Source organism: Chiroxiphia lanceolata, chromosome 5, assembly GCF_009829145.1.
Source record: "Chiroxiphia lanceolata isolate bChiLan1 chromosome 5, bChiLan1.pri, whole genome shotgun sequence".
In the NCBI taxonomy this organism is placed as follows: Eukaryota; Metazoa; Chordata; class Aves; order Passeriformes; family Pipridae; genus Chiroxiphia; species Chiroxiphia lanceolata.
The window spans coordinates 28814778-28833537 of record NC_045641.1 but is presented as its reverse complement, the minus strand read 5'-3'; the positions used below and the strand labels follow the sequence as shown (position 1 = coordinate 28833537).

Sequence of the window (18760 nt, the reverse complement as noted above, 5' to 3'; positions counted from 1 at the left end):
CTCCCGGAGCAGGTCCACTGGAAGGCAACAAATATGATTAAGGAATTGGAGCATCTCTCTTATGTGGAAAGGCTGAGAGAGTTGGGTCTGTTCAGCCTTGAGAAGAGATGACCGAGAGGGGACACCATCAGTGTATTTGAAGGGAGTGTCAAGAGGATGGAGCCAGGCTAGTCTTTGTGGTCCCAAGAAATAGGATGCAAGGCAATGGGCAGAAACTGATGCACAGGAAGTTCCACCTGAACATGAGGAAGAACTTCTATACCGTGTGTGTGACTGCACACTGGCAGAGATTGCCTGGAGAGGTTGTGGAGTCTCCCTCACTGGAGATATTCAAGGACCATCTGGATGCAATTCTGTGTAATGTGCTCCATGATGACCCTACTTGAGCAGGGAGGCTGGACCAGATGATCCACTGTGGTCGCTTCTAACCCTATCCATTTTCTGATTATTTACTTTTTTTTTTCTTTTTTTAATAATAACTTGTAGAGCTTCCAGCTCCCTGATTGTATAAGCTGTTGTGGACATTGTGGAAACTTTAAGTTGTAGTATACAGCAAGGCAAGGCTTGACAGGATGTACGCGGTGTCGTTGACCAGTGGTACAACCACACTGTGAACAATGGCACAACCTTGCCGCCTGTTGCCATCAATTAGCGATTACTTGCTTGGCTGGCACTTGAGAAAGTAAAGGAGACTTGATGTCTGCCCTCAAGACCTCACACAGGGAGCTCACTACTACAACACAGGCAAGTTCTGCCAAGGTTTCTCCTGTGGTCCATGAGTAAGGCACAGAGCGGTCTGGGTGCACTGTCTTCTGCCTACATATATTAACAACAGTGTTGGTCCTCAATGAGGTGGCAGACTGGCCTAGAGAGAGGACGGGGCAGACACTTCTCTGAGCTCAGAGTTGAAGGGAGAAGAAGGTGAAGGAGTGGGACAGGCAACTGTTGAAGCAAAATGCTGCGATAAGATTGAGAAGATATCAGATAAATACGCTCCCTCTTGGGAGGGGGAAAGGCAAGAAGGAAAGTGTGCACATACTTAAAGGGATAAAGGTTAGAATTACATACTCAAATTTCTTATACATAAGGTCAGATGTAGAGAAATTGAAAGTATTTAACATGATATTAACATGAAAACAGAGAGATCTCAGCATAGATTGCCAGGACTGTTACCATTCTGACCTCTCACTCTGAAGTACTAATCATGGGTATTCTACTCCTCATAAAGCTCTCCATAGTCAACTCTATTGCTAGTGGATATTAAAGCCAGGCCAAAATACGAGTGGGCAGGGAAGACCAGTCTGGCTGAAGAGAGACCTTTGGCTTGAACTCAGGATAAAAATGAGAATGTACGACCTTTGGAAGAAGGGGCAGGCACCTTGGTGGGATTGCAAAGGTAACGCAAGGTTAGGCAGAGAGAAAATTAGAAGGGCTAAAGCCCAATGACAACTTAATGTGGCTACTGCCATAAAAAACAAAAAATGTTTCTATAAATACATCAGAAACAAAAGGAGGGCCAAGGAGAATCCCAGTCCTTTATTGGATGCTGGAGGGGAAACATAGTGACAAAGGATGAGGAAAAGGTTGAGGTACTTAATGCCTTCTTTGCCTCGGTCTTTAATAGTAAGACCAGATGTTCTCCAGGTACTCAGCCCCACTGAGCTGGGAGACAGAGGCGAGGAGCAGAATGAAGTCCCCATACCCCAAGAGGAAATGGTCAGAGACTTGCTACACCACTTAGACACACACAGGTCTATGGAGCTGGAGGAGATCCACCTAAGGATCTGAGGGAGGTCGTGGAAGTGCTCACCGAGCCACTTTCCATCATTTATCAGCAGTCCTGGCTAACTCAGATCCTAGTTGACTCCAGGTCCCAGTTGACTGCAGGTTAGGATTTCTGACTTCCATCTACAAGAAGGGCCAGAAAGAGGATCCGGAGAACTACAGGCCTGACTTCTTGAGTGCCATCACACGGCATGTACAGGACAATCAGGAGATCAGGCCCAGCCAGTGTGGGTTTAGAAAAGGCCAGTCCTTCTTGACTAATTTGAGCTCCTGAACTCCTTCCACCTGCTAAGTGGATGAGGGAAAGGGTGTGGATATTGTCTACCCGGACCTTGATAAAGCCTTTGGCACCGTTTCCCACAGCATTATCCTGAAGGAACTGTCTTCCCATGGCTTAGATGGGCATACTCTTCACTGGGTAAAAAACTGGCTGGATGGCCAGCCGCTGAGAGTGGTGGTGAATGGTGCTACATTCAGTTGGCAGCTGGTCACCAGTGGTGTTTCCCAGGGCTTGTCCTGTTCATTATCAATGATCTGGATGAGCGGATCAAGTGCACCCCCAGTCAGTTCACAGACAACACCAAGCTGGGTGGGAGTGTTGATCTGCTGGAGGGTAGGAAAGGTCTGCAGAGCGATCTGGACAGGCTGGATCAGTAGGCTGATTAGGACAATTGCATGAGGCTCAACAAGGCAAAGTGCTGGGTCCTGCACTTGGGTCACACTGACCCCAAGCAGAACTACAGGCTTGGGGCAGAGTGGCTGGAACGTTGCCCAGTGGAAAAGGACCTGGAGGTGCTGGTTGACTAGGGAAATCCCTGTACTAGTGAGGCCACACCTCAAATCCTACGTTCAGTTTTGGTCCCCTCAGGACAAGAAGGACATTGACACGCTAAAGTGAGTCCAGAGAAGGGCAATGGAGCTGGTAAAGGGCCTGGAGCTCAAGTCTTATGAGGAACAACTGAGGAAGCTAAGGGTGTTTAGGCTGGAGAAAAGGAGGCTCAGAGGAGACCTTATCACTCTCTACAACTACCTGACAGGAGGTGGTAGCAAGGTAGGAGTTGTTCTCTTCTCCCAAGTAACAAGTGACAGGACAAGAGGAAATGGCCTCACGATGTGCCAGGGGAGGCTTACATTGAATATTAGAAACAATTTATTCACTGAAGGGGTAGTGAAGCACTGGAACAGACTGCCCAAGGAAGTGGCTGAGTCACCATTCCTGGAGGTATTTAAAAGGCATATGGATGTGGCATTTTGGGACATGGCTTAGTATTGGACTTGGCAGTGCTGGGTTAACAGCTGGACTGCAACGATCTTAGAGGTCTTTTCCAATCTAATCCATTCTACAGCTCTACAATTTTTATAAAATTGAACACTTTTAGTTTAGAGCAGGAAAAGTGCCTTGGATGAAACCTTTGGAAGCATATATGACATTTTGGATGAACCAGCATTGCACCTGTTATTACTTCTCCACCTGGAGTCTACTGTTATCCACAACTACTATGTTCATTCCTTTTATTACTATATTTTTCTTCTCATTTAAAACAAACTACGTGATTTTAGCCAGTTTTACTGCCATTGAGCATTAAACTGCATATGTACAAATGGACAGACCCAATGTTGTTATGTTATTTTAGTGGGACAACTTCAAATAACAAATATAATGTACTAAAATTCATCTTTCTAGGATTTACCCTTCATTTTGCTGGTGTTATTCAACCAAATCTGCCACTGGCTTCATCTGAACTTGGCTTGATTAAAATTTACTCTATAAACTTTACTGCAGCTGATTCCGTTAAATCTCTGTTCCCCAGCCATTTCCTTGCATCAGGACTATCAAGGACCACAAAAAGAGAATCTATTCAAAAATATAAAAGAAGGGCTTATTTTTATGTATTTCACATTTATGTAAATGTGAAAAATTTCTCTGCTATTATGATGTTAAAGGATTAATTTTTTTTAGTTGACTGTATTTTTTATTTTAATGTATCAAAAATAAAACCCTGCAGCTTAATTCTCAGAATAAATCTTGCACTTCTAACAGAGTTTAAAACATCATTATCAAACTGAAACCTAAATGAGCTGTGCTAACCTACATTTCCATGCTATTGCCCTTTCATTTTAAATACCTTTTGTATGTTAAGAATATTTTCAATTTTCTGTTTAAAAGAATCAGAGAAGGCACTTACACCACTGAAATAACAATTTCAGGTGCAATTTAAGCAAGTAGTATAGGACAAAGCAAATAACTAGAGCCTCAGTGAGCTTTTTTATACAAATCACTAATTCAAACCTTTAGGGTAAAAAAAGCTCATTTATTCATCAAGAAGTTAATCCAGTTTGTTCCCTAACTGGGAAATAGCTTTCCCTGTTGTTTTTTTTTTGTTTGTTTGTGTTTTTTTGTATGGGTATGCTATTCATTAACGAAACAAAAAAATCTTACCCAGGACTTCATATCTATTATGTAAGTAAACACTACACTTTGATGTAAAAATTTACATTGTTTACAGAATCATTTGAATTTCACATTCACATTACTACCTAGGAGACAAAAGAAATTTCTTTCACGCTGCCATGTTCACTACGGTTTTCTTTGACTTTTTAAAACTAATCTGTCCTTTATACCAAAATCTCAAATCCAAATGCCACACATAGCAAGAACAGTAATTTTTTTTCTGTCTAAATTAAGCTCAGTGAAGTTCTGCAAAGTCACACCAATGGATGAGGAAAAACTTTTTTCCATTCAAAGTAAACTCTCAAATAGTCTGTTTTCTCATTATATGAATACTATTCTAAGCATATATCATATCCTCCCACAAAATTAATACTAAAAATTGAATTAAAGAAAGATTCTTCAAGGTAAAGGAAAAAATAGCATTGGAAGAGGAAAACACAATACAAAATCCCAAAATAACTACAAAAAGAATTTTTCTGAAATTCTACTGATAGTACTGAAAAAGCATTTCAGCACACACCTTGTAAACCAGCCTGTAAAGTGGTACTAGCAGACTGATAAGCCTACTACTTCATCCACACTAGAGAATGACCCCATCTAATGATTCAAAAATAAAAATAACTCATTTACATATATAAACATATATAATACTTGTATTACACAATGAAGTATCCAAAGAAACATTTGCTTTTTATGATAATATACAGAAACAAGGCAGCACTAAGTTGAATTTTTATTCTCAAGAAAAGTCACTGTTTTATAATTATGCATCCTTTTTCTTTCCAAATTACCTTTTTTTTTAAACCAGGTTATTTACCAAATTTTAGACATACACAAAAATTGAAAACCAAATTTCTCTCCAATAACATGGGTACACTAACAGTAATTTCTCACAGCACAATTATTAGAAATTTTTTCATTAAATTTTGCCAGTTCTAATTTTTTGCATAGTTGTAACACCTAATGTATTTTTTTTCATGTAAATGCAGTATAAAATACGGACATTTCAGAAGGAAAAGCTTCAAGAAACTATAACAGCAAAGGCAAGACATTTAAAAAGTGAAAATAAATAATTCCTAATTAGTTTTGATTACTTCAAACACTTGGTTATGCTTTACAGTTTTTATAAATTATCTTACTCTTTGAGGCAACTTTCAGTCAATCCAGTCATAGTTAGAATAACAGTGTATCAAGGCAGCTTGTCAGTCAGACCCTTCTGCTTCGTGCATCTTGAAATATTGATCCTTCAAAGAAAATACAAAGAACTGCTCACTCGACTCTCAAGCAACACCTGCAGGTGATACAGCCGTATTAGCACAACACTGTTCTGGATTTCCACACATAAAGAATCAAAAATTGCTATAAATCAACATTAAAGGCCAAAATTATTTTCTCAGACATACTAATTTGAATTGAGATGCTGTTGTCCAAGGATTTTTAATTTGACATTAAATTGCTTTACTGCTTATATACCAGAGAAACTGTAATGTAACTAAGACCCGACAGTACTCTTTAATCTTTAATATATAATTAAATTTTGGTGGTTTTTCAATTTATCCAGAGACTTAGTACCACTTAAAACTGTGCTTTGTTGTACTCATTTTAATCAAATGTTATTTTAATTGGGTCTGTAAGGACATGTAGAAACTGCTGCGCCACAGGGAAGAAACTAATTTTTGATCTTCTGTTCTTACATCTCTGAAACCCGCCTGGTTTCCAGTCTCACCTTTAACTTCCCTTCAAGCATTATTCCCTAGGGTTCCATAGCTTCAATTCCCAATTCAGAGTTGCTCAAAAGAATAATGTATCTCAAAGCACTTCTGGAAAGCAAGACTTGTGGAAATGGGGATGTCTTACCAAATTTTTGGCATTTTCTATGGGAAGAAGTTGAAGCCTAAAGTAGGGCTCCTTGGAAATGCTTCATGGAGCCAATGTGTGAGTATACTACAAAGCTGGAGTACCTCCTTTCAAAATGGACAAGCAGTTGTAAATATACTGCACCTCTCCGTCCCTCACCCTGATTTCTCCTAAGCTTCATTCCTTCGCAAAGACAGGCAGGAGCTGCCTTTTTTTCCTTCACAAAAGCTTTATGTAAGATAGCCAGGTGCCACCAGACCACTCTCCACACTGCTGAGAGTGTAGCTATCTATGAAGAAGGGAAGACTCATAGAATCATAGAATCAACTGGGTTAGAAAAGACCTACGAGATGATCAAGTCCAATCCTTGATCCAACACCGCCATGGTTACTAGACCATGGCACTAAGTGCCACATCCAGTCTGGTAAATAAAGCCCGTCAAGGGAAGAATCAGACTTTGAATCAGAACAGTCTACCTCATAGTGAAAGAGAGGGTTTGAGACATAACTTTTGTTACTGTCAGAACACTAAAATACTAAATTATAAATACTCTCTCACAGAGAGCAGTTACAATAGCGGAGACTGGGTTGCAAATCCAGGCAGCAAAATTAGGGCAGCCCCTTTCCCAGCCTTCATTCCTTCCTTGCTTAGCAAGAACTTGACTCAAGCTGTTTCACTCCAGTGATTTGGTAAATAGTTCACCAGTTTCTAGCCTAAACAACAGGTTAAATTCATGATTATATTCCACAATTCAGTTAGGTTCAAATTGCCCAGGCAACATTTACCATGAAATTAATATCTTCACTCCCTGTCAGAATCAAATTTAAAGTGGCAAATCAACTTTGATCTCTAAGTGCAAGAACACAATGTTTTTCATTAAAGAGATATTAAAAGCCCTAAGGATGGGGACGGGAGGGGCAGGGTGTGCTAAGGTTTTCTACCTTTTGCGGGTTTGGTTTTTTTGCAGTCAGGGTTTTTTTGTTTTGTTTTGTTGGTTGGTTTTTGGTTTGGTTTGGTTTTGCAGTGGGGATTTTTGTTTGGTTGGATTTTGTGTTTTGAGGGGTTTTTTGTCATTTGAGATCCTGGAGTAAACTTTTGCACTATAATTTAAAAGGAATTGGATCAAATTTATGAAAGGGGTTATGGCACATTAGTTACCTGTGCAGCAATCACCAGACAAGAATGACAAAAGAAACCCTTGCAAGCTTCCTTTTCCCAGAGGAAAAAGTAGAAAACAAGCATCAACATATTTAGGGTTTTTCAGCAGAGCATAGGAATACTCTGAACAGCAGAAAAGGGAAAGAGTCCGTGTCTCACATCTTAAGGTGTTTTGGTTTTCTCACATTTGAAACATGAGTGGAACACAAAGGGAACAAACCTGTTTGTACCCTTATCATTGTTTTAAAAATGTTACAGGTTTCCACAGTGCATCACCAGGATCTCTGTATTCAATCTCATGTCTCATTTTTCACTCCATCATTCATTCTGTAACAGGAGCTGGTTGCTGTAAAAAATGAATCACCTGGAAATATCTTTCACAAAATCATGGAGGAAGTAAAGATGAAGTAAGATCTTTTCTCAGTCTTCTTTAATCTTGATAATGAGTTCCCAGCATTAGGCTGGGTGCAACAAATTAAATGCATTTTGACATATAATGCTTGCTGCTGGGTAGTTGCCAGGTAAGATAATAAATTTCTGCTTAATTAAACCACATTCCTTTTTTTTTCCACCAGGGCTGATAATCTAAAGGCTATTTGCAACATTGCCTGATGTATTCACATCAGTATATGCTGGGAAAAGTACGATATACCTTTTGATTAATGTAAAAAACCAGAATTTCCAGACATAAAGCCAACAGTTGGCATGACAGAGAACTCTGAACTTCAAACATATGCTTTCTCACATGTTTAATCAGAGGAAGTTTACCTAAGTCACTACACTGGTTTAGCAGAGATATTGCATGTCATGGGGAAAACAGAAAGAGGAAGGAAAGACTTGAAGGTTTAAAAAGGACAGAAGTATAGTTAAAATACTTTTTAAACAAAAGTCAACCACTTTAATGTATTTGAGTCAAGACACCCGCACCAAAAAAAAGCCTCCAGTAAAATCTGAGTTGAGGAAACAAATACAATTAAACCTGAACTAACTTGACTGCTGTATAGAAATGGACTTAGCTATAGAATTGTTTTTGCTACTATAAAAGCATTAAGGGCCAGGTTAGAAAAGTAGTTTCCCCTTTAATTGCCAGCAATCACTGCAGTCTCTTGATCATAAAAGTACTTTATTAGAAGGTACTATTCAGTACTTAATCTTCCATATATCCTACATAACTGCAGGTATGAAAAAAAAGGACATTTGCAGAGACTAGAATGATGACTTTTTTTCTTTGGCTTGCTGGGTAGAGCCACAGAATTATGCAGCAAACTAATTTCTACAAATTAAAATAGAACCTGTTGGGGGCAGCGGTGTCTGTATGAAAAGGTGGAATTAGGGCTCTGCGTTCCCTGGCTATACTCCCTTTTTTTTCTTGCAAGAGCAGACCACAAGTTCTCTCCAGCATTTTCTTTTACTTAAATGAAAATGTTGGTACTTATATTTAATGGTGAGTTTTCACACTAGGTTTGCTCTGTTCTAAAGACAAGTAGTTGTCAGGAAGATATGGAGAGGTCCTGAACTCTTCTGTTCCTGACTACAAGTTCCTGCCCTCTTTCCTCACATGTAAGAATTGTAGCAAGCCCAGTGAGCTACATCACTTCATTGATCCAAGAGAAAACAAACCGCTGCAAAAAAGGATTAGGTTCTGACATGACAGAGATTTCCCCAAAGGAACTCTCTCTTTTGGATGACAGCCAGATACTAAACAAAACATCATATGAAACTGTACCCATAGCCTAAGTCTTCATGGATCTGAGTGAAGTGAATGTAATACTGAAGTACTGACATCACTCTAAGTTGACTCTGTTCCTCCCTACTTCAGCACTGGTGAGGAAACCTCTGCAAAGCCAAGGAAATTTATTTCAGAAGTAGAGTCAAACATCTGAAAATAGGTATTTATGCAATTTATGCACTGCTGTTTTTCTAAAAACAATAATGTAAAAAAAACAAATAAAGATCCTAGTATCTCTGACTTACTCCTTTTAACTCTGAACGCTGAGTCCACAGCATTAATTATGATTTTTCAAATCACTACCAACTACATAAAAGTTAAAATATGTTCCTCAAAGACAGCCTCCCAAATAGGCTTTCTTTTCACCTACTTTGCAATTCAAAAGAAATTCTTAGAATTGCAAACTTACTGCTTTTTCCCAAGGAACTCTGTTAGTCTTCAAATTTATACTTGGCTTTTTCATTCAGAGTAATCAACTGTCCGGTATTTTGAACAGCTGATTATTCTGAATGACTTTTATTCAGACATTCTTTTCTATGACCTTCAGAAAGGACAGAGTTTCTTCATGTCTCTGTGATTACTAGTTGCACTTTCTTTTTAAGCTACTTTTCACTACAGCATCTCATTTCCTGACTTTAACAGAACCTTACACCATTCAGTCATTTAATGCTTATAATTATGGAAAAACAAGAGATACATTTTATTTTGAGATAACTTGCTAGCATCCTTGTCTCATGTTCAGTAACTTCAAAATACACAGTCTTTAACATTTTTTCACATGTTCAGGACAAGACATTGGATAAAGCATGACATAGGATTAGCCTGTAAGCAGCTGGCTATCAAGAGGCTAACTTAACAATGGGAAAGGGATGCTAAATTCTCCCTACCTACCAGACAGTTAATTAAGCGCAGAATAGGTTTTGATAGCTTCAGATCATGTAAGTAATAATTTATAATTTATCTACTTAATCTCATACTTCGTCTTGTCTTTTAATTCCTCCTGCCTTCTTTCATGATCAGAAAGAGAGATGTGGCTTTAACATTCAAAGGCTTTGGTACTGTTCCTCTCTTTGCTTCATGAAAAGAAAACTCTTTGGATATATCCCATTTCCTTCTGGATGGTAACATTTCAGGTATAAATACATTCAACTATAGGATGCTGTAAGTAAACAATCCTACAGTCCTCCTACCATTAGAAATCCTGCGCTAAAATTTGTACCTCACAGAAAACTGACTCCAGATGTTGCAATCCAGCTAACAAGAACACTAACTTGAACTGAATTCAAGTTTACTTATGTCACTCCACAGGTAGGGAATTGCACTAACCTCAGTGGAATCTCTTCTAACACACACAGGCAAGAAGAGAACAGAATGGGGTCTCCCGCCCTCACACGCTTCTTGTCACATGTCTGTATCACAAGAGCACAGCAGTCTGTATAGTCACACTGACTCTTCTCTCACCATGTCTCAGATACATTTCACAAGATGATAGATGTGTTCATAAATTTCACTGCACATTTTTATTAAAAAACACGTCATTGACATTTTATTTTCCTATCTTCATGATTCAAAACATGTCCTTGTATTTCTTCTTAATGACTTGCAGCATTGTTCCTAGTGTAGGCTGTTACATATGTGAATTTTTAATTCTGAAGAGAAGTGCTATATTCTGCAGACTCTGTAAGTCATGTAAAAAGGAATGTCAAACCTTTATTGGATTTCCCTGAGTTTTATATCCACCAACCTTTTAAATCTTACTTGAATAGATTAGTGTATTTGGTTTGTCAAGAAAAATATAATTCAAAAAGTATAGGCAACTACCACACACCAATGTATGCAGTCTCCTGCAAAATAATTCTAACATAGTACCATCCTTCACATACATTTAACAGGATGTATTTTATAAATAGTGTAAATTTTATATTTGAAGGCTTTTATTTCTAAAAGTAGAAAAATTATGACTAAGCCACTATCCATCACATCTGAGAAGCCATAGCAATCCCATTAGCAATTCTCAATTTCCCACTGACTGGAAATTGGGAAACATAACTCCCAGGGAGCTACAGGTTGGTCAGTCTCACTTCAGTGCTTTGCAAGATCATGGAGAGCAGAACCTCCTGGAAAAAATGCTAAGGTACAAGGAGGTAACTGGTGAAAGTCAACATGGATTCACTAATAGCAAACTGTGCCTGGCAAATTTGGTGGCCTTCTACAACAGGATAAGGGAAGAGCAACTGACATCATCTGCCAGGACTTTTGCAAAGCATTTAACACTGTCCCACATGACATCCTTGTCCCTAAACTGGAGAGAAATTAATCTGATGGATGGACCACTCAGTGGATAAGGAATTGTCTGGATGGTCACACTCAAAGAGTTGCAGTCAATGACTCGATGTCCAAACAGTGAACAGTGATGACTGGTGTTCCTCAGGGGTCAGCACTGGGACCAGTACTGTTTAACATTTTTGCCGGCAACACGGACAGCAGGATGGAGTAGACCCTTCACAAAGTTTTCCAATGTCACCAACCTGTGTACTGCAGTCAACATGTTGGAGGGGAGGGATGTCATCCAGAGGGACCTTTACAGGCTTGAGAGGTGGGCCTGTGTGAACCTCATTAAGATCAAGAAGGCAAGTGCAAGGTCTTGCACCTAGATCAGGGCAATCCCCAAACACAAATATAGATTGGGCAAAGAATGGATTAAGAGCAGACCTATGGAGAAGGAAATGGGAGTTTTAGCTGATAAGAGGCTCAACATGAGGTGGCAACATGCAATGTGCACTCTAGTCCAGAAAGACAAATGTGTCCTGCTCTACATCCATCCAAAAAAGCATGGTCAGCAGGTTGAGTGAAGTGATCCTCCTCCTCTACTCTGCCCTCATGAGACCCCACGTGGCATACTGCCTCCAGCTCTGGGGTCCCCAGCACAAGAAACATGTGGACCTGTTGGAGCAAGTCCACAGGACAGCTAAAAAGACAGTAAGAGGGCTGGAACACTTCTCCTATGAAGACAGTCTGAGAGAATTGGCATTGTTCAGCCTGGAGAAGAGAAGGGTCTGGAGAGACCCAGAAGTGTCCCTAAAGGGAGCCTATAACAAAGTCAGAGAGGGACTCTTTACAAGAGTAAGTAGTGAGAGGACAAGGGGGAATGGCTTTCAACTCAAAGTGAGTAGGTTTAGATTGGATATCAGGAAGAAATTCTTTACTGGGAGGGTTGCCCAGAGAAGTTGTGGATGTCCCATCCCTCAAGTGCTCTAAGCCAGGTTGGATGGGACTTAAAGAAATCTGGTGGTGTGGAACGTGTCCCTGACCATGGCAGGGGGGTTGGAACCAGATGAGCTTTAAAGTCCCTTCCAAACCAAACCATTCTGTAATTCTATGAAAATTATTGTATACATAAATTTACTAACATTACATACTTATAGAATTAGTAATATATGTGAGTAGATATATTTACATACACACACATACACACATGAAAATAATTTTTCGTCTGTAACAAATTAGAGCCATATTTCTCAATTTAACCATAACTTATTGCCCTGATGAACACACTCCTTCAAAAAAGCACCCTGATTGTGCAGTTTCTGTGGTCACTGCAATTTAAATATACCTGGCACAACAGAGCTTTTCCATTTGCACACTAGTTTGCAAATGATATGTTTTAGTTACCTAAAAGTCAATGCAGCTATTAAAAAGGAATCTGAAAAATCATATTAAAGGTATTTATGGAAAAGAGTTGCAGACAAAGTCAGGTCATTGACAGAACATTTGTTAGATTAATATAATACTCTCGAACATGACACAGAGGAAGAATGAACCCAACATTCTCCATTAGAACTCATGAAACTATATCAGAACTTTAAATCTATTTTTGCTAAATAATCAGTTATTAAACTGTGTGCCACGTTAAGAGAAGTTCGGAGGGGAATAAAGATATGCGAGAGGTTCTGGCCACTGATTTCATATCAACTGTTGGTGTCCTTTTAGGAAGAAAAAAAAACTCTCAAAGCACTGTCAATACAGTAAAAGAAGATAAATACTGCTTCTGACACAAATGCTGGCCAAGAGGCATCCCACTGTGTAGGTTATTCCTAAAAGGAGATTTTAAAAATGCATTTCATTCACCTATAAGAGTGTAATGTGACATTCTTTCAAAAGCAAATCCAATGCTATTTTTGTGCTCAAAGCTTCGTGGCCCTTTCAGCCAGCATCCACTGCCTCCACTTCGCCCAGGCCACACAGTGACACTTTTTAGGCTCTGTCAAAGCTTCTCCCTCCCTTTCAGCGCTGTCATCTTCCACGGATTTCATTCTTACCTGTGTGAGTGGGTACACATATGCCAGCTACTATTTTTTCAAATCTGTAGGAATACTTCACTTGTTTGGGGGTTTCTCTGTGGAAAAATGTTTCTGAGTGGAAAAGCATTTAGTTCTGTTTAGTTTTGTCAAGACACACTGGAGTAGCTAAGTAAGTCTATCAGCATCAAGAAGCTTTATCTGATAACAATAAAAACCCATTCATTTTGTACCCTAAAGGCATGAAAGAAGTAGCAGCTGCATTACTTACAATAATAGAAGGATGTCAACAGGCACAAGAACTTTCCCAGAAGTTTTCTACTAAGCTCATTGTAGGTTTAAAGGTGCTCTACTCAGAAATTCAAAATTAATTTACACACAATCTTTTCATTGACTACAGAATGCAATGAAAAGCACATTAACTTTTCTTGATGATAGAAGTACAACTTTTGTACAGAGGTGAATGCAATCCTCTGACACTGAGAGTAGAGAGAGCCTTTACTTTTGCCATTTGACTGAGAGAGTGCTGCAGCAGGTGGACCCAAAAGGGACTTTATACTGTTCCCAGAGAGTCTGTCCATCCTTCTTCTAGGCAGTCACGATTTGCTTTAAAGGAATTACAGAAGGAAAAGCATTTTGTGAATAATCCACAGATTCTATTTTTACTGTATTTTGCCAGGCAGAATATTCAATTTCTTCTGTCATCTTGCCACTAGATTTCCTTGCAAAACTCTAGTATGAATTTTAACACAAGAAAGATATCCTCTTTCGAAACAACTTTTCTTTTTTAATTCATGGCTGCTTTGATGGCATTTCAAAAGCTAATAAGTACACAGACAGAGGACTAGATGATAGGTTTCAAAGAACTGTTTTTGCTTTCTGTGACTAAACATTTGACAGTTTTCTTCAAGAGATGTGTTTCCTGAATAACACTTTATAGAAATCTAACAACAACAATTTATACTCCAAAGCTGTAAAAGCTAAAAATCACATGAACGGTAATTATTTTAGAAACTAAGTGGCCATCAACATTTGTATATCCAGTCTTTATTGTTTTGTTCTAGTACTGTGCACTGTCATTATCTGTTCTTTCAGTAGTATTAAAAGGCTTTACAAACTGCTGATACTCAGTCATTTACTCTCCGGTGAAGCCAGAGAGCTTTACAACATTACCTGATCACATCACATTTCAAAAGACACTTAGCTACTGCAAAAGAGGGCTCCTGATGCCAGACAGATTACATTATTGAACTATTACAGTACTCAGTTCTGCTAAATTTTAGAAGGCCCATGAGGGTTCATGAATCCCAAAACAAAACCAAAAGCCTCTGTGGAATAAATACAAGATTACATACTCTTCAGCATGTATTATTTAACAATGTTTCTGCTTTGGATTTCACAAATCCTATATAGATTAACCATTTAATAAAAGTTTGAAAATGTAGATGCTCCATAGATGCTTTTGCAAATGTAGTAGTTTTTCCAGTTCACAAATTACTTACAAAGGTTGCAGAAAAAGGCTTAACTGGAGAATTTTCATATCACAAATTTTAGATTTCACCTTTTGCAACAGAGGGAATGCAATCCCTGGTGTTTAATTAGAAATTTGAAATCACCTACTACTTTAAATACTATTCTAATACTGATCCCAAGTGAATGCAAAGTGATACTGTAAGCATTTTTCCCCTCTGGTGATAGTGCCCACACAGCTCAATCTAGTACTTTACTTACCACATTATAAGGTCAGTGAGATTTTACCTCAGCTCTGTTCAAAACTGAGGTCCTTCTTCCGGCCTCTGCCTAGTAAGTTTGTGGCCAAAACTTTTAGTTTTCTATCCTTAAACTCATACCTGCCAGACTAGGTTCCACAAATGCACTTGGCAAAACCACCCCTTACTCTTCATCAAGTTACACTGGCTTCTGGTCCACCGCTATAGGTCTGTGCCCATTTTAACTTCATCACTACCATACTGCAGTTCTGTAAGGTTATAGACAACTGTCCTCTTCCAGCTGGCTCAATTAACAAAGGAATTAACAAGATTTAAACAAGTAAAATATCAAATGAGGGACTTAGCTGACTGTCATGGGAAGGCAATACCCATCAGAAGGGAGAAAGTCGGGCAAGCTGATAGGCTGTAAGATCTTTTGTTGGTTCAGTTGTTGGAAGAACACCTATCTGCCTACACCTAATCTGAGAAGTCACATGTTAGAAAGCAATTTTTATCGACACAGGATGTTGTGCTCCTTCAGCTATTTTCTGTTGTGAATGAATGGTGAAGAATTATGGCATCATAGAAAGCAAAGGCTTCGTAACTGCTGTCTAGTGATAATGCCCAAATAAGGGCCCTTCTATCTGAAATAAACCTTTTTTTTAACCTTCCACTGCCTTGGCATTCTTGGGAAGAATACCAACGTATGTTTTACCTTACACATTGGCAGGCAGGTGTTCAGACATCTCTGATGAAGGCTTCATAGCAGTTACTTGGGAAAGCAAAACACCATCACCCCAAATGTCTTCCCCCTTTCTCCTTTTCCCCCTCACTTTATATACTGAGCATGATGTCATATGGCATGAAATATCCCTTTGGTCAGTTTGGGTCACCTGTCCCAGCTATGTCTCCTCCCAGCCTTCCATGCACCTCCTGTCTCCTCACCAGCGTGGCAGTACAGAAAGCAGAAAAGGCCTTGGCTCTGTGTAAGCCTTGCTCAGCAATAATAAAAACACCTCTGTTATCACCACTGTGTTCAGCACAAATTTAAAACCCAGCCCCATACCAGCCACTGTGAAGAAAATTAACTCTACCCAAGCCCAAACCAGCACATACAGTGTCACAGAAAGCTTTTAATATCCTGTCATGGCCAGTCTCCTTTCAAATTAATTAAGCTGAAAAAAAGCATAGTCATCTCTGTATGGATCTTCCTACCTGTAGACTAGTACAGATAGAGCTTCACAGAAATCAACTAGAGAAGTAAATTAAATATTCTAAATCTAATTCTGTCAGTTTTCATATACCACTATGAATGCAATCCCACCACAGACACCCAATGGTGTCCTAACTTAGTAACGTCCATAGGAATTCTGCTGCTAAGTTCAGTTAGACATCAATGCATCCAAAACAAATAACCAAACCTGGGTGAGTACAAGTATCAAAGGAGCTACACACTTGGGTACAAAATGGGTTCCTCCCAGAAACAAAATGAAACTTATCCTGAACTAATGTGATTTAAATTCAGAAGAAAAGTACAGATCAAGTAATCTACTTTCCTAAGGTCTGTGAGAAGAAAGCAGGGTGCAACAGAGTGCCCAAGAGCAAGGGTGCTGTGCCAACCACATCTCACAGGCTCCACAGAGAAGCTACTGTCAGACACAACATGTCATATGCAGTTATTGTACTGAGCAGACAAGGATGGTAACTGCATGCATAACAGAGATAAGTGCTGACACCTGTCAAGGTACAAATGCACACCCCACATATTGCCCTTACAGTCTGTTTGTGCCCTAAGCCAGTGTTCTCCTTAACCTTTCTCATACATGCTCAGTTCTCTGTACAACATCTCTTCTTTAAGGTTCCCTGAAGGCAAGATCTACAGGAGAGCCCTCCACTGAACAATAGGTGGAGGAAAAGAGCTGAAATTTTGTGAGAAGACATGTGCAAGAAGAATCATGGATGCTGTAACATTTGCTGTTACAATCTGAAATGCAGTGTTTATATATTTGTTTATTCATACTTTTCCAAGAAAACCTTGTTCTTGACTGGTTAGCTTACTCCTCGCCAGAATCTATGCAACTCAGGGATATCCAATAACTCAGCAATGAACAAGATGAGAATATCAAATACTGTATGCAAGATCCCACTTGAACACCTTGGACAAAAAAAACCAAAAACAGGCACAGGCTTCCCACCACTGAAGACCATAAGAAGAATAATTCACATTGCTGTTTTTCGGCACCCATGTCCCCTGTCACACTGAACATGAAAGACATTTGTGCGGAGCATCCACAAGAGCTAGCAATCCCAGTGACAAAATACCTATCCCAATCAACAGAAACTACTGAAATGTTTAAAATTCTTTCTCCCTTAGAGTTCAAAGTACTGTTATATCAGCATGAAATCAGAAAATAGAGCTGCAAACCTGTTTTACAGTGATAATACCATGACTTTGAGTATGGAAGAAGGATGCAGCAACATTTTGCACGTTAGTGTGGTAGAATCACAGAATATGCTGAGTTGGAAGGGACCCACAAGGATCATCAAGTCCAACTCCTGGTCCTGCACAGGACAGTCCCAAGAGTATTGATCCCAATGCCTGAAAGTATTATCCAAAAGCTTTTTGAACTCTGCCAGGCTTGGTGGTGTGATCACTTCCCTGGGAAGCCTGTTCCAGTGTTCATGCAACTATGGATAGGAGGAAACCTATACAGTAGGCTTTCTGCATTTCATGTGTAAGATAGCAAAAGGCCCTAATCATGAGACTCCCAGGAGTTTCTATTACTCCATAATATGGGTCATTCTGCCATCAAGAAAACCTAAAAAAACCCTGCTTCTATAAAACATCTACAGCAAAGAAGTATTAATATTGACTACACTATCTATCAAAGTGTAGGGCTGCCCTCTATTAGGAACTCAGTACTCTGATACATTAGTTGATGTTTTGTGGAAGCTATTTCTGGTCCTTAAGAATGCTCAGTCCCGCTTGACAAACAGTAGATCCTGTTACAAAGTACTTAGAATACCTATGCATTCTCCTTGGACCTTTAAAATAAACAGTTACATTAATGAAAAATATCTTGCATCAATGACAAATTCTCCTCAACTTTGTACAGGTTACCTGCGTGATTTTTGGAACAGCAACACAAACAAGCTCTCAAAATCCTTTTCATAACTTACTTTTTTGATACAAGTGAACAAGCATCAAACATCTTGAAAAGATTAATTTGGTTTTAAAAAGAACAGGTGTGGATCCAGTTCCCTGATAGTTTAGGCAAAAGTTGTTAATCGTTTTTCTGCATTGATGTCAAAAAATGAGTAAAAAAAAAATGCCCCATCAGTTTTTCTAGGCTTGTGTTAATTTTTAACTGATTAAACAAAGTGTACTTCTGTAGTGAGCAAATTGGTTTTACAAAATCTTCAGCTTAAATATTTTACTTATAAAGTAAAATAAAAGCTGAGAGCAGCATACATGTGAAAATGTTGAGAATCACAATCGTATTTCACACCAGATACTGTTTTGGGGAACTGTGTTAGGAAAGGAACAAGAATCAAATGGTAACATAGAAAAATAACTCTTTTATGGTTCTCAATAAATCCCATAACCACTTTTAATATCTGCAGGTTGCATGAATATTTTGTGTATTTCCAGAATTTTATATCAACTAATAGAATTTATGAACATGTCACTTTTCCACATTCCTCAACCATCTCATTGCTCTGGAAAAGATCCCAAAGGCTGCAAAAGAACATACTACGGTCTCTCTTCTTT

General features: G+C 39.0%; 1 protein-coding gene across 37 annotated transcripts in view; it reads right to left on the bottom strand.

Annotated features, from left to right (window-relative positions):
* NRCAM (neuronal cell adhesion molecule) overlaps window positions 1–18760 on the bottom strand; it is a 156019-nt gene that overhangs the window by 81187 nt on the left and 56072 nt on the right. Inside the window, exon 4 of one of the 37 annotated variants that reach the window (XM_032687333.1) lies at window positions 5377–5528. The exons of 35 other annotated variants lie outside the window; for them this stretch is intronic. The gene's annotated coding sequence lies outside the window, so the exon portion shown is untranslated. The remainder of the gene's footprint in view (window positions 1–5376; window positions 5529–18760) is intronic. One more of the 37 variants, XM_032687332.1, reaches the window with a different exon arrangement.